We start from the raw sequence: 12,810 nt of genomic DNA, 5'->3' as shown, positions 1-12,810 counted from the left end.
TATTCTGACTGAAAATTTTTCACTGATTTTCTTGACCGTTTCTCGAGCTAATGCGGCCATAGAATTTTAAGCACAGGCCCTGAATGACTTTCTTCCTCTTCCTTTGTCCGTATTGTTGATTGTTGATGATTTCAGTGTAGATTGTCCTTGCAAAATGCAATCTCTATATATAAACTCTGCTAAAGACAGTAAAGAGGATCACGCGAACCAACCTTAAAGTCACCGTTATCCGTTAATATGTTAACGGATTGACTTCATTAACGAATTAGACCGAGGCAATTGCTCTAGTTCTCTAATGCAAGATACAGAATTCAAAAATATCGATTTTGTCGAAGGATTATCGTGTGAAGTAAAGGACATACGGAAGTTAGTATAAACATTACAACCTTATATAGACCACGAGTATGATCGTAATAAAATAAAAAAAATCTGACTGACTAACACCCAGGAAAAATTATTTACTCTTTTCAGGGCACCAAGTGATTTCAAGAAAACCTAGACCTTCACGTTGGCGGCCCTATAGTATCACCGGTAATTGTCAGAGGGGCATGAACTATATCTCGTTAGAAAGCTTATGAGACACAGATTCCGATGAGGTAACTTTTGTACTCCCTAACTTTTGTCGTGCCTAACCAGTAACAGAAGAAGAAGAAGAAAGTCAAAAAATTGAAAAAAAAAATCTTTGACCTTTGTGGGACTTTGGCAGCACTGTTATTTTCGCAGACTTTGGCAGGAAAAAAATAATCTCACGTAGAGGGATTAAATTAAAATTTGCACACTACATGGAATTTGTGACATAAAATCAGGGGCGTCATTTCTGACTTCGCTTGAGGGGGACAAGAGCACCACCGACATAAGACTTTCACGTTTTGTACTAGTATATTAGTAGACAATCGATTAAGTATATGTATTCCTCAAACGCTTGGGGAGCAATTGCCCTCTCCTACCCCCTAAATGACACTCCTGCATGAGATACTACAAAGTAAGGGTTTTTGGAAATTTAATGGTGAGAAAGAATTCCAATTAAGATGTCAATATCTCTGAAGAAAAGCTTGTATAGTGAGTTTATTGAAATAATTTTAAATTTTAAATAATTTATAAATTATAATAGGCCTTAATGCCTTTATAGTGTATCAACGAAAATAAAGATATAATTTTAATAATCGGTGTGTTACACACCATTTGTATGCGAGTCATAACAAATGTATGATCAACTTGGCAAGCTGGTGTTATTGGTTTTCTTTGGAATGTTTACCATTCTCGTTCAGTTGACTGTCTATCATTTTGTTTTCCATTAGTTTGTTTTGTTTATTATTTCCGTTTTTCGTTTATCTATTTTCCATTTTCCTTATTTTTAATGGTTTTTCATCAATGTATTATACATATGCGAGTCATAACAAGATATTCTTTCTTTTAGTATTATAATAAACGTATATTTCGTAAAAAGATTGTCTTTCTCTTCACAAATTCATTCCTTGGCCCGCATAGGGTTAACTATGCATATTAGTGCTGTCGAATCGGTTTTTGAAAAGACCGAAAACCAGTTTTTGAAAAAAGTGAAATTTCATAAAACCGAAATGTCGGTTTTGAAACCCGCATTTGCGGTTTCGGTTTTGAAAACCGCTTTTGCAAACCGCTTTTGTGGGTTCGGTTTTGAAAACCGCTTTTGCGGTTTCGATTTCCAAAACCACATTTGCGGTTTTCGGTTTTCAGAAAACCGGTTTTCTGAAAAACCGAAAATGTCACAAAAATTCGATAGCACTAATGCATATTGTCGTTAATAACGCGATGAACGAAAATAGATGAATTCCTCACGAACAATTGCTCCGGGAGTCTTACTCAAACGCACATACGCAAAAGTATTATGTCAATATTTGACATAAACACCTACAGCCTCGGTAGCGCAGTAGGTAGCGCGTGAGTCTCATAATCTCAAGGTCGTGAGTTCGATCCTCACCCGGGGCATCTTTTTTTCTTCTAGTAAAAAATATATTTTTAGTAGGTGCAAAAATTGTGAATTTGTGAATTTACTGCTCTATGAACAAGTAACTGAGTCATAAACTAGAATTGGTTAACTATTGGAGCAAGACAGATGGAAGGAGTTACAGATACTGGACAAGTAGTAAGAAATCAACCTCCTTCGAGTAATCACTTTAGGTCGATTTAATTGAAATAGGCGAGTATCTGAAACAGTGATGAACACCCAAATTCATGCTCTCATGAGAGCCGAGCTAGCCCCCATTTCGGAGTATGGTAGTGATGACATCAGTATTATTTGATATCGTGGAGGAGTGTGAGTGTGAGGGTTGAGACATAAATACAATTTGAAGGTGAATGGGAATACAAGAGTATCAATGTTATCATATTTGGAGGTGAGGGCGAGTGAGTGCGTGTGAGGAAATTGAGTGAATGAAAATTAGGAAGAATACCGATTTCTAACCTAACGAAAACGCACGAAAACGTTCAGGATTTTATGTAAAGTTGTGAGATAATTCGTTCGAATTATTATTATTTCCTTCATCTGCAGTACAATCAGCATTTCTACCGCATATTCTATAATTTCCTTTTCTATCAGAAACTCTCAACCAAACTATTTCATAATGCATTTTACCTACAGGTATCCCCATTATTGAAAATTTACCAGAAAAATCGGTAGAAAAATCTTCGGTTAACAACCATGATTCTTTCTCTCATTTTTCTAGCCTTTCGTTTCCCGTAGTTCCTTCAACCCGACCTTCTTTCTATTATATAATTCTCCTTGAAAAACTTCTCCAGTCTTTCTCCCCTCCTTTTCGGAAAACAAACGGTTCCATCATGCTCGGAGCCTTTATAAGTTCCTTTGTACACTTTGATTACCGATTAATCTAGAAGAATTTTCACATCTAGAAGAAATGAAAGAATGTAAAGATGAGAATTTTAAGGAAGTCCTACATTTTTCGTTGACATATAAGAACGTTTATACCTATCAATGTCGAAACTAACTGCAAATAATCAATCACATAACAAAAACTGTTGCCAAGGGGGCACCCGGGTTTGAACCGGGGACCTCTCGATCTGCAGTCGAATGCTCTACCACTGAGCTATACCCCCTTTACACGTATGTTCTTCTAAATTAGGATAATAAAGTTCTCCTATAGCATCAATTGTTTAGCTTTACAAAAGATTTTCTCGGTTTTCTTGAGAACAACTAATAAGGCTTAACACTCATCCAGTAGCGTCATTTCATATTTGGCTTGGGGGGAGGCAAGACTCCTTGATATAAGTAAAATTTCGCGTTTTTTAGTGACTTACTACTATTCTATTGATAAAATCTATATAAATCTCAAACTCAGGGGGGGGGGCAAATGCCCCTCCCTGCACCCCTAAATGACGCCCCTGCACTCATCAGTATCATCTTGTACTGTTCAAAGACATTTATTGGGTGGTGTATAGCTCATATTAGGATTATTTTCATTATGCGATTATAATATTATGATCAGTTGTACAGAGTTCACTTCTGGTGCAATGAGTCGTTGGTTTGATCTCCAACCACGGATTCATGGTGAACAACATCGTGGATAAGTTTGTTTATTTGTGGAACTCCATTGTTTCTCCTTAGCACTGAAGTTATGTGAAATATTGACCCACAGTAAGGTGGATCACTAGGTGTTCTTAATGCTATACTAAACGTTGCTTGAATAGTGCAGCGCTGCCAGATAGTGTCGAGTGTTATCTGATGCCAGATAATAAAGGAAGCAATGATGGAACTTTGCTTGGATAATTACTGAGGAAATTAGTTTTCGACCTTTGCCGCAATTCACAGCTAAGTTCCGCTTCTCAAACTGCAACGCTATAATCCAGGAATTTTCTTATTGTGACTACCACAGTAAACATTCAAATTTGGCAACAACGCATTATGGCGCTCTGCGCAATTTTCTTCTTAAAATCTATTTCCTTACATGTAAATGAATATTTCAATAAAATGTGAAACATAACAATAGAAACGGTCGAACAATATATCTATTTCGTAATAAGATCATTACTTTAAAATACTTTTAACATATAAATAAACATTTCATAAAACTGAGCACTTCTAGTAAGATCTAGCAGCAACTGCCATCTTGTGTGCTCATTGTAAAACCAATAAAATATTTTCTTTTATTTGTTATCTTTTTTCGATATTAGAAGACACAACCAAACGAATCAGTGCCTTGTGCTGTAGCTGAAACATAACTTTATGTTATAGTACAAAATTTATAGTATGTAACGTTTCATTGCGCAGTAATTAAGGTAATGAGCTAAAATATGTATTGACTTCCGGGTGGTGATCCACCTTAAGACACTGTTTCATTATAATCTCCTTTCAATACTTTCCTACTAAGATCTAACCCGGTATGTGCAACAAAGAAACGCGGCTATTTAGTAAACTAGATTAGAAGCCAGCGACTTTTCAATCATTTATTATTTTCGCTCCTCTTATGAGGCTTATCAAGGCATATACTACAGTTTGTATCGCCTATGTCAATAGTTCTCCACTTTTCGAGCCTAGCGCCCCTTTGGATGAATAGGATTGTTGTGAGCTCCTCTTGTAATCTTAATTCAAGCCCCAATGATGATTTCAAAGATGTATAATGGTTTTCGTCCAATAATAAGAAAAAAAGTCTAACAGGTTAGGCAGGGCCGTCGCGTGGGTTGTAAGCGCCCGTGGCGAGAATTACCAGACACCTCCCCCCCCCGCCGCACTGTGTTATGAAAAACAACCATTTATTCTGTACTCCTGTATTTAATAATAGCATAGAATATACAAATAACGATACAAATATTAAAGCCCAATGTGTAAGTGATAACAAAACTTTGTAGTTTTCTGACTTTCCCTAAAATCCAACAAAATAAACTTTTTTTTTTCCTTGCGATTAACACAATTTTTTCAGTAAACTTATCATAGCGTTGGATAACTAAAGTAACTTTTTCAGGTAACGTTTGTAAATTTGTGAATATTTGCTTCAATTCAATACTACATTTATAATTTATGTTCAAATTCAAAATGTGTGATTTGTTAATGTTTGTTCTGCAAGACGATGTTAACGATACATTGTTCCAAAACATGTAGCATAAAGATTATACAGGGTGTGCAATATACAATACAACCCGGAGTTTGGGATAGTATAACTTGCCTTGTTCATGAATATAGTTTTAAACTTGGAAGCAACGAGTGAAGTACACTAGGAACCAAACAGTGTTGTCACATGTAACCGAAGATGTTATTATTATTATTTTTTTTGCAAAACATGTAAATTGACTCATAACGCATACGTATGGATGTTCTGTCGTTAATTTTCAGTTTGTTTAGTTGGAGTAGCTTGGAAACTATGGAGCAGAAAAAATATTTTTTTTCATTTCCACCAATAACTAATCGGATGAGGCCTATGTAAGGGGGAACTAGGGAAATCGAAGTTTTCATAAATTAACACTCTGAATTGGCAACCCTGAGTGCATCAAAAGGTGTGTTAAGAATCTGTCTACATTATTCAATTCCTGAAAACAATGAAAAACAAACTTTGAAATTATCATGACAAAATTTTTACTTACATGCACCCATAAACAGTGCTGTTCATTTCAATGGGGCTATTTAAAGCAAGAGGTATACAAGAACAATTCTCGAACTATTCAAGACCTGGAAACGAACATTCGCAGTGCTATTGAGAACATTATAGTGCGCCACAGATGACAAGATCAACGGAAAATATGTGAACTAAAAACAGTGTTGCAAATTTATTAACTCTAGTAGTTACTGTTGTTATAAGAACTATAATTGTGCTATTAATGGAGAAAGAAAAAATGTTTCATTTTCTTGTGTTCATGTTATTCCCTTCCCCTTCATTGTCGAGATGTACTCGAGAAATATATCATTTTCTTTGTCGGCTGAACAATGAGGTCTATATATAATGAATATTATGATATGATTTTTCTTATTTGAGTTCAACTTTCGTTTCAGCAGCAAGAGTATGTGGGACGTGGACCTACAGCTTAGCTTAACTTGGTATCCAAACCACATGAGCTCCTGCCGGGATTCGAACCAGGTCTCCCGTGCCAAAAGAGCGTACTCTATCCACATAGACACGAGGGTATTCAACAGTGAGTTATGAATAAAACTGATTCCTAAACTTTTTAAACTCTCTTAACCCATTACTGCCCCTTGGCAACTTAAGTTGCCATGGCAATTTTTCGTCATAGCGCAAAAACTCATGGATTGGCATTGCTAGTTGTAACCGTAAAGTAACTTTGGGGTCTGTTTCGTTATAGAATTGTTGCATTTTCTTTGTATAATATATTGATGCGGGATTAGCACTGTTTTTTGGGTACAATGTGTTTAGAAGAGAAAGACGCAACTGGATTGATTTGAAAGACTCCAGAAGAAAGGATTGAGGGTCTGTAAAGGAAAGATTGATTTGATTTTGATAGTTATGATTTTCCAGTGTATTTTCTCCTTGAAAATTGTAACTTTTCAAAATGTTCCCTTTTTTTGAATATGTTGCCTGTTGGGAACTTAAGTTGCCGGGCTTAAAAAAAAAAAAAACAAGAAAAATACATAAATATTTTTCAAAAATATTCTAATATATATTTTAGAGTACTAGTAAGACCAAATAGGCGAAAAAACTTTTCAAAATACCAGTGGGAAATTCTGGGCACTAATGGGTTAATCTATAGGTAACTTTTTATTTTCTCTTCATATGCTTCAACAATATTTGTTTTCTAGCCAGAAAAGGAACTGAGCGAGCGTTATAACAAGGGAAGATAAGCGAGTATTATGATGCAGCTTACTCCCACAGGAAGTCAACCCGTTAAGTGGAAAAAGAACTTCAGTCACTTTTGGATATTGATATTTGTAATTGTAATAATACCAATAGGACTTACTACTTGGCTTTCGAGACACATACCACCTGTGCGTTTTTAGAGGAGCTAACTACTGCAAAATTATACAAGGCCTATATATTTTTGAATCACCTGTAATGTATGAATTATTATTTGCATGATTGTCACGGCCAAATTGGAAAGTCAAATGAAATGACTTTTGGTCTATAGTTAGGCCCCAATCCCAACTGCTATATCAGCGTTTCCCAACTGGTGTGCCGCGAGTGGGTCGCTGGTGTGCCGCGAGGAATTGAAACAAAATTATTAATTCTATAGCAATCAAATTGCAAGACATAGGGAAAATGTATATTTGTATTTCACATTACTATGAACCTCTACGATGAATCTACAATTTTAAGTTTCATACTGACTTACTTTTCTGTACATGTTTAATGTTGAAAAAAGTATTTATCATTGTTATGACCATTATTGCTTCTTTTGTTACAGACAATTTCGTAATTTGAAATTTTAAAATATCATTCAATCCTTTCGACAAAGCAAACGTGCATACAAATTACCTACATTTGTGTTCTAAAGGTAAGAGATTTGTTTGTTCGTTCATTATTTAGTGATCTTCCTTCTTTGTGAAAGGTTGGATACAGTTTTCGAAAAAGAAATTGTATTTTTAGAAACCTGAGTCCTATATTTCATTGCAATTGTTTTCTATTTTTAAATTAGAATGAAAAATAACATAATGATTTACCACGGGGGAAAACCAGTGATCGAGCTTTCTTCTCTGAGAGATCAGTAATCACATAGAAAAAATACCACTATATTTTATATTTACAAATAATAATAATAATAATAATAATAATAATAATAATAATCTATATGAGTGTGCCGCAAGAATTCAAGTTACACCTGTAGTGTGCCGCAAGTTGAAAAAGGTTGGGAAACGCTGTGTTATATTTTCATATCGTTTTCATTGTAATACATATGCTAAGGGGGGTCCGAATTTTTTTGCGAAAAATTCAGTATCTCACGAGCTGTTCAACTTAGGAAGCTGAAATTCAATATATTAATTCTTTATTAAAAATAAACAGAATGTGCCCTAGTATTTTTAAAATTCTTTTTTTCTTTTTTTTTTATGGAGGAGGCATTTTCTACATATGGGAAATTGGTAGTAGGTTGATTTGAAAAACTAATCGAAAACGATCAATATTAGTTGAGAAATAAATTGGGAAACACTTATTCATTCAGGAACAAAAACTACAGTCCTTCGCATTTTATATCCATTGCTTTCTATTATAATAATTGCTAAAGCTTCTGTTTATTGAATGAGGAGCGTTCAGAGCACAAGACAATCAACCCATAAAGTTGTGAGAAAACTAGACATAAAATTTGTACTGTAAGCTAAATTAGTGGAAATTTTAAGTTTGCTTAATTATATGGAAAATTTTGTGATGTTTTTTTTCTTTCTTTACGTTGGCCTACTTTAATTTGATTTGAGACTTTCAAATTTCATTCTATGTTTCACTGAAAAAGTCTGTAATTCAACAAAGAAATAATTATATATGATAATTAAATTGAAATTCATTGTAATTTGATTCATGACAATCACTTTACCATTTGATATCGTAAAGATCAGGTCCTTCGGTATTGTAAGAGAGCGGTAATTTGAGCGATTGTCCGTAGAAATTCAAACTCCGAATACTGATAATTTTACAGCCTTGTTTTATTACAGGTCGTCGACAGCGTCACAAACTATCGTACACTGAGAAAAAAAAATTGTAGGTGGCGTACTTAAAAAGATAGGTTACATGCGTAATTCCTGTAGTTTTTGGACTTAACGTACAACAGACGTATAACTGAAACCGCATGTTTTATAATACTTTCCGTATAAGTGTTCCATCTATATGTACTTTCCATATGAAACAATATAGGCGGTCAGGATCTCTCATACAAATGGACGTATATAAGATATAGCTGACGAAGGTAACATAAGTATAAGCATGTGATATACGGAAAACTGTTAGATGCCGTACATCCTGCAACGGCATGATATAACATCTAAGGGCAGTGCCTATATAGCATAGGGATAACGTATGCTCCGTACTGATTTCTATAGTAAGCAAGAGGATACCGTATGTTTGTACAATATACCGCTGTCCGGAGAACGGATTTTTCTCTGTGTATCTCAGTTTTCTAAACTTTTCAGGAGAGCGATGTTTAGGTTTTCACACAACTTTGAACAGCCATAACTCAAAATCTATTTTACCGAAAGGAGAGAAAATTTACCAAGTTCTAACTTAAATCATAAGAAATCAGTGTAGAAAGTTTTATGAAATTTTCCTGTAAAAGCTTGTGGAAAATTTGGCGGGAAAAAGATACGACGGTTTGTGACGATGGTAATCCTCTCTTGTATGAAAGATACGACGCATATTTTTTATACTGAGAACTACATTAATAGATGTACAATCGGAATATATTGCACTTTTATTGAAAAACTTCATGTTTATTACACAAAATAATTTAACAAATGCTTCCTGAGATTCTTGAGGGTTAAACGAAATTCCTGAGAACACACAAGAAACACAATATTAAGAGCATACTAACCATAATATAAAATAATGCTACCAAGTTGTCATTGCCAGAATATAAAATTTTGCAAAGTAATTTGCAAATTGCATGCTTTGATATTGCACTTGAGAAGGGTGGCTAATGCGGTAAGTTTCTGTAAAATTGAACATGTTCGGGGTTTCGAATGATTGGAGTTGGGCCCGGACACAATGATAATGAGTCCTCGTAGGCGTGGGAGACCCGGGTTCGATTCCCGGCGGGAGCTCATGTGGTTCGGATTCCACGATAATCAGTAGGTCCACGTCTCATATAGCCTCGCTGCTGAAAGGGACGTTCGAAATCAATCAATCAAAACGAGCCCTCGTACTTCTCTGGAGCAATAATTTTTGACAAGTCTGCAAAGCAGGAACTTCTATCTGGTGGATTCAATCTGCGTTCTTTTAGTTATGTAGTGTTATACATAACTAAATAGTTATGTAAGGGAAATAGTTATGTAAGTGTCCTCAAAATGACTTGTCTTAAACTGAATGCAGTTTGGATAGTCTTTGTTCACTTTCACTTCGCGCATTTCCGTCCAATTGATTGGATCTCCATTTTCGTCACGTCTAACTGACAGAATACGAAGACATTGGGACAGAGATCTAGTCTCATACATCGCTTCTGTCAACACGATGAACGGTATATGAGTTCTTTTTCCTTGCCAGTTTAACAAAGGTTCAAGTTGTGAGGGTAGCACTGTGTACTGAATCTCCCTCATTTTGTCCATGCCTAGATTCAAAGAATCGGAGAGAAATTTCTCTGATGTTCTTACGTGTTTGCATCGCAATCCCCCTTCATAGCAACAAACCTGAACTCCTACTAGGTCCATCCTGTATTTCTCTAACTCATTCATTACGGATTTTAACGCGCCTCCCTATAAAGAATTCTAATATTCCATGTTCCAAATCTCATGTCTATTTTCTTTTGCTGATGTCGTGCCAAGTTATTAGTCTTGGTCCGAGGCTTCTGTGATTGTTTCTGAAAAAGTGTCTTTTTTTTCTATTACAGGATGAGTTTGTTAGGCTCACCCAAACCCCCAAACTGGAGGGCCACTCCTTGTCTGCCCGCGACTGCTTATTCAGTATCTTCGCAGCTAACCTCTATATCAGCGTTTCCCAACCTTTTTCAACTTGCGGCACACTTCAGGGTAACTTGAATTTCGCGGCACACATATTATTATTATTATTATTATTATTATTTCAAAATATAAAATACTGTAGTATTTTTTTTCTGATTACTGACATCCTTCTCACAGAGAAGAAAGCTAGACCACTGTTTTTTCCCCGTGGTAAATCATTATGCTTATTTTTCATTTTAATTTAAAAATATAAAACAATTACAATCAGATATAGGGCTCAAGTTTTTAAAAATACACTTTTTTTTTTCGAAAACTGTATCCATCCTTTCATTAAGAAGGAGGATCACTAAATAACGAACAAACAAACGAATCTCTTTTACTTTTAAAACACAAATATAGGTAATTCGTATTCATGTTTACTTTGCCGGAAGGATTGAATAATATTTTAAAATTTCAAGTTACGAAATAGTCTGCAACAATAAAGAAGCAATAATGGTCATAACAATGATAACAAATACTTTTTTTTTTCAAAATTAGAAATGTACAGAAAAATGTTCTATAGAAAAGTAACACAGTATGAAACTTTAAATTTTATATTCATAGTAGTAATTTGAAATACAAATATACCTTTTTCTGTATGTCTTGCAATTGCTATAGAATTAATAATTTTGTTCCGATTTCCTCGCGGCACACCAGCGACCCATTCGCGGCACACCACTGTGCCGCGGCACACCGGTTGGGAAACGCTGCTCTATATCTAAAGGCCTTCTCCTCGATCCGCAACCTGGGGCCGCGGTGACTCAGTGGTAGAGCGTTCACCTCTGGTTCATGAGGTCGCGGGTTCCAATCCTGCTCCCGCCAAGTGAACTTTGTGGTAGACAAACAGCGTGGGTTTCCTCGGGGTTCTCCCGTTTCCTCCCACTTTCTTCATTCTATCATTTCATTCATTTCTCATAATCACCGTCTCCTTTAGCCTAAACGGCATAACCGTGGGACGTAAAACTCAAAAATGCCATGTCATGTCGATCCGCAACCTAAGGACGCCCCATGCCGTGTAAATATATATGTATACAGCCCCGCATTGATCAAGTATAACATTCTAGCTTATAAGTTTATTTGCTTCGGCTGTTCCGAGCTTAAGATATAAGTAAAAATACATTAGGAACAAATGATAAAGAAACTAAGTCTACCTGATAGATAACAATAAGAAATTATGTAAAAAAGCAATGAGTTTATCAGTACGGGCCACTTTTGGGCCACGGGCCTACTTTTGGCCACTTTGTATATATAAACAAATTTCTTTGAATATAGGCGTATCTGTCCAGTTGCGAAAGATCTGTTGCTCACAAACTGTTGTAACTCAAGATACGACTGTTTGTGAAAATGGTTTATATGCTTCATCTTAAGATACGACACAGTGACGTCATCACCACCGTCAAAACAACGCACATTACAGATGTGTCGTTTTGGGAAATTGTAGAAGTCAGTGTAAGCAACTACATAGTAAAATATCTCAATTTTCGATTTTTTTGAGATACGACACTTTGTGACGCTGTCGACGAGGTGTAAAGTCAGTGGAGGAGAGGGAGTGGATTATAGGTCAGAGTTGACGGCAATGCGTTTTGGTGGGTCAGAGTGGGTGGTGGGTCATAGAGGGTCACGGTGGATCATGGGTAACGATGGCTGGTGGGTCAAATTTTCATTGACCCACGCCAACGCCAATTCTGACCACAAGTTCATGATGGACAACATCGTGGTTAAATTTGTTTATTTGCCGAACTTTAGTGTTTCTCCTCAGCACTGAGGTTGTGAAATACTGACCCACGGTTTAAGACAATGTTTTTGTAACCTTCTTTCAATATCTTTCTACCAGGATCGAACCAGGCCCGTATCCACGGGGGGTCAAGGGGTTCGCCCCACCTAAATTTTTACTGCCCCCAAAAAAAATTTCACTATAGGCTTGCAAATGAACTATAATATGGTTGGTTTCGGCCCCTCTGACTTCTACCGCCCCCCTGCATTTTTGGCTACCGTACTGGATCGAACGCGGTATCTGGAACACAGTAGCGCGCGCTAATCGCAAAACTAGAACAGAAGGCAGTGACTTTTCAATCATTTATTGTTTTCGCTTCTCGTATGAGGCTTATCAATGCACATATGTCAGTATCGTCTATGTCAATAGTTCTCCACTTTACGAACGCCTAGCGCCCCTTTGGGTGAATGGGATTGTTGTGAGCGCCTCTTGTAATCTTAATCCAAGCCAAAATGATAATTTCAAAGAT

General features: G+C 36.1%; 2 non-coding genes across 2 annotated transcripts; one reads left to right on the top strand and one right to left on the bottom strand.

Annotated features, from left to right (window-relative positions):
* The first annotated feature begins 1,892 nt into the window (after nt 1-1,892).
* Nucleotides 1,893-1,965, top strand: TRNAM-CAU (transfer RNA methionine (anticodon CAU)). Its single transcript has one exon. It is a non-coding gene; the product is annotated as a tRNA-Met (tRNA).
* Nucleotides 1,966-3,018: 1,053 nt separating this feature from the next.
* TRNAC-GCA (transfer RNA cysteine (anticodon GCA)) lies at nt 3,019-3,090 on the bottom strand. Its single transcript has one exon. It is a non-coding gene; the product is annotated as a tRNA-Cys (tRNA).
* Between the last annotated feature and the right edge of the window lie 9,720 nt (nt 3,091-12,810).

Source organism: Thermobia domestica, chromosome 8 (assembly GCF_964235325.1).
Source record: "Thermobia domestica chromosome 8, izTheDome1.hap1.1, whole genome shotgun sequence".
Taxonomy (NCBI): Eukaryota; Metazoa; Arthropoda; class Insecta; order Zygentoma; family Lepismatidae; genus Thermobia; species Thermobia domestica.
This window is presented reverse-complemented; position numbering and strand designations above follow the sequence as displayed.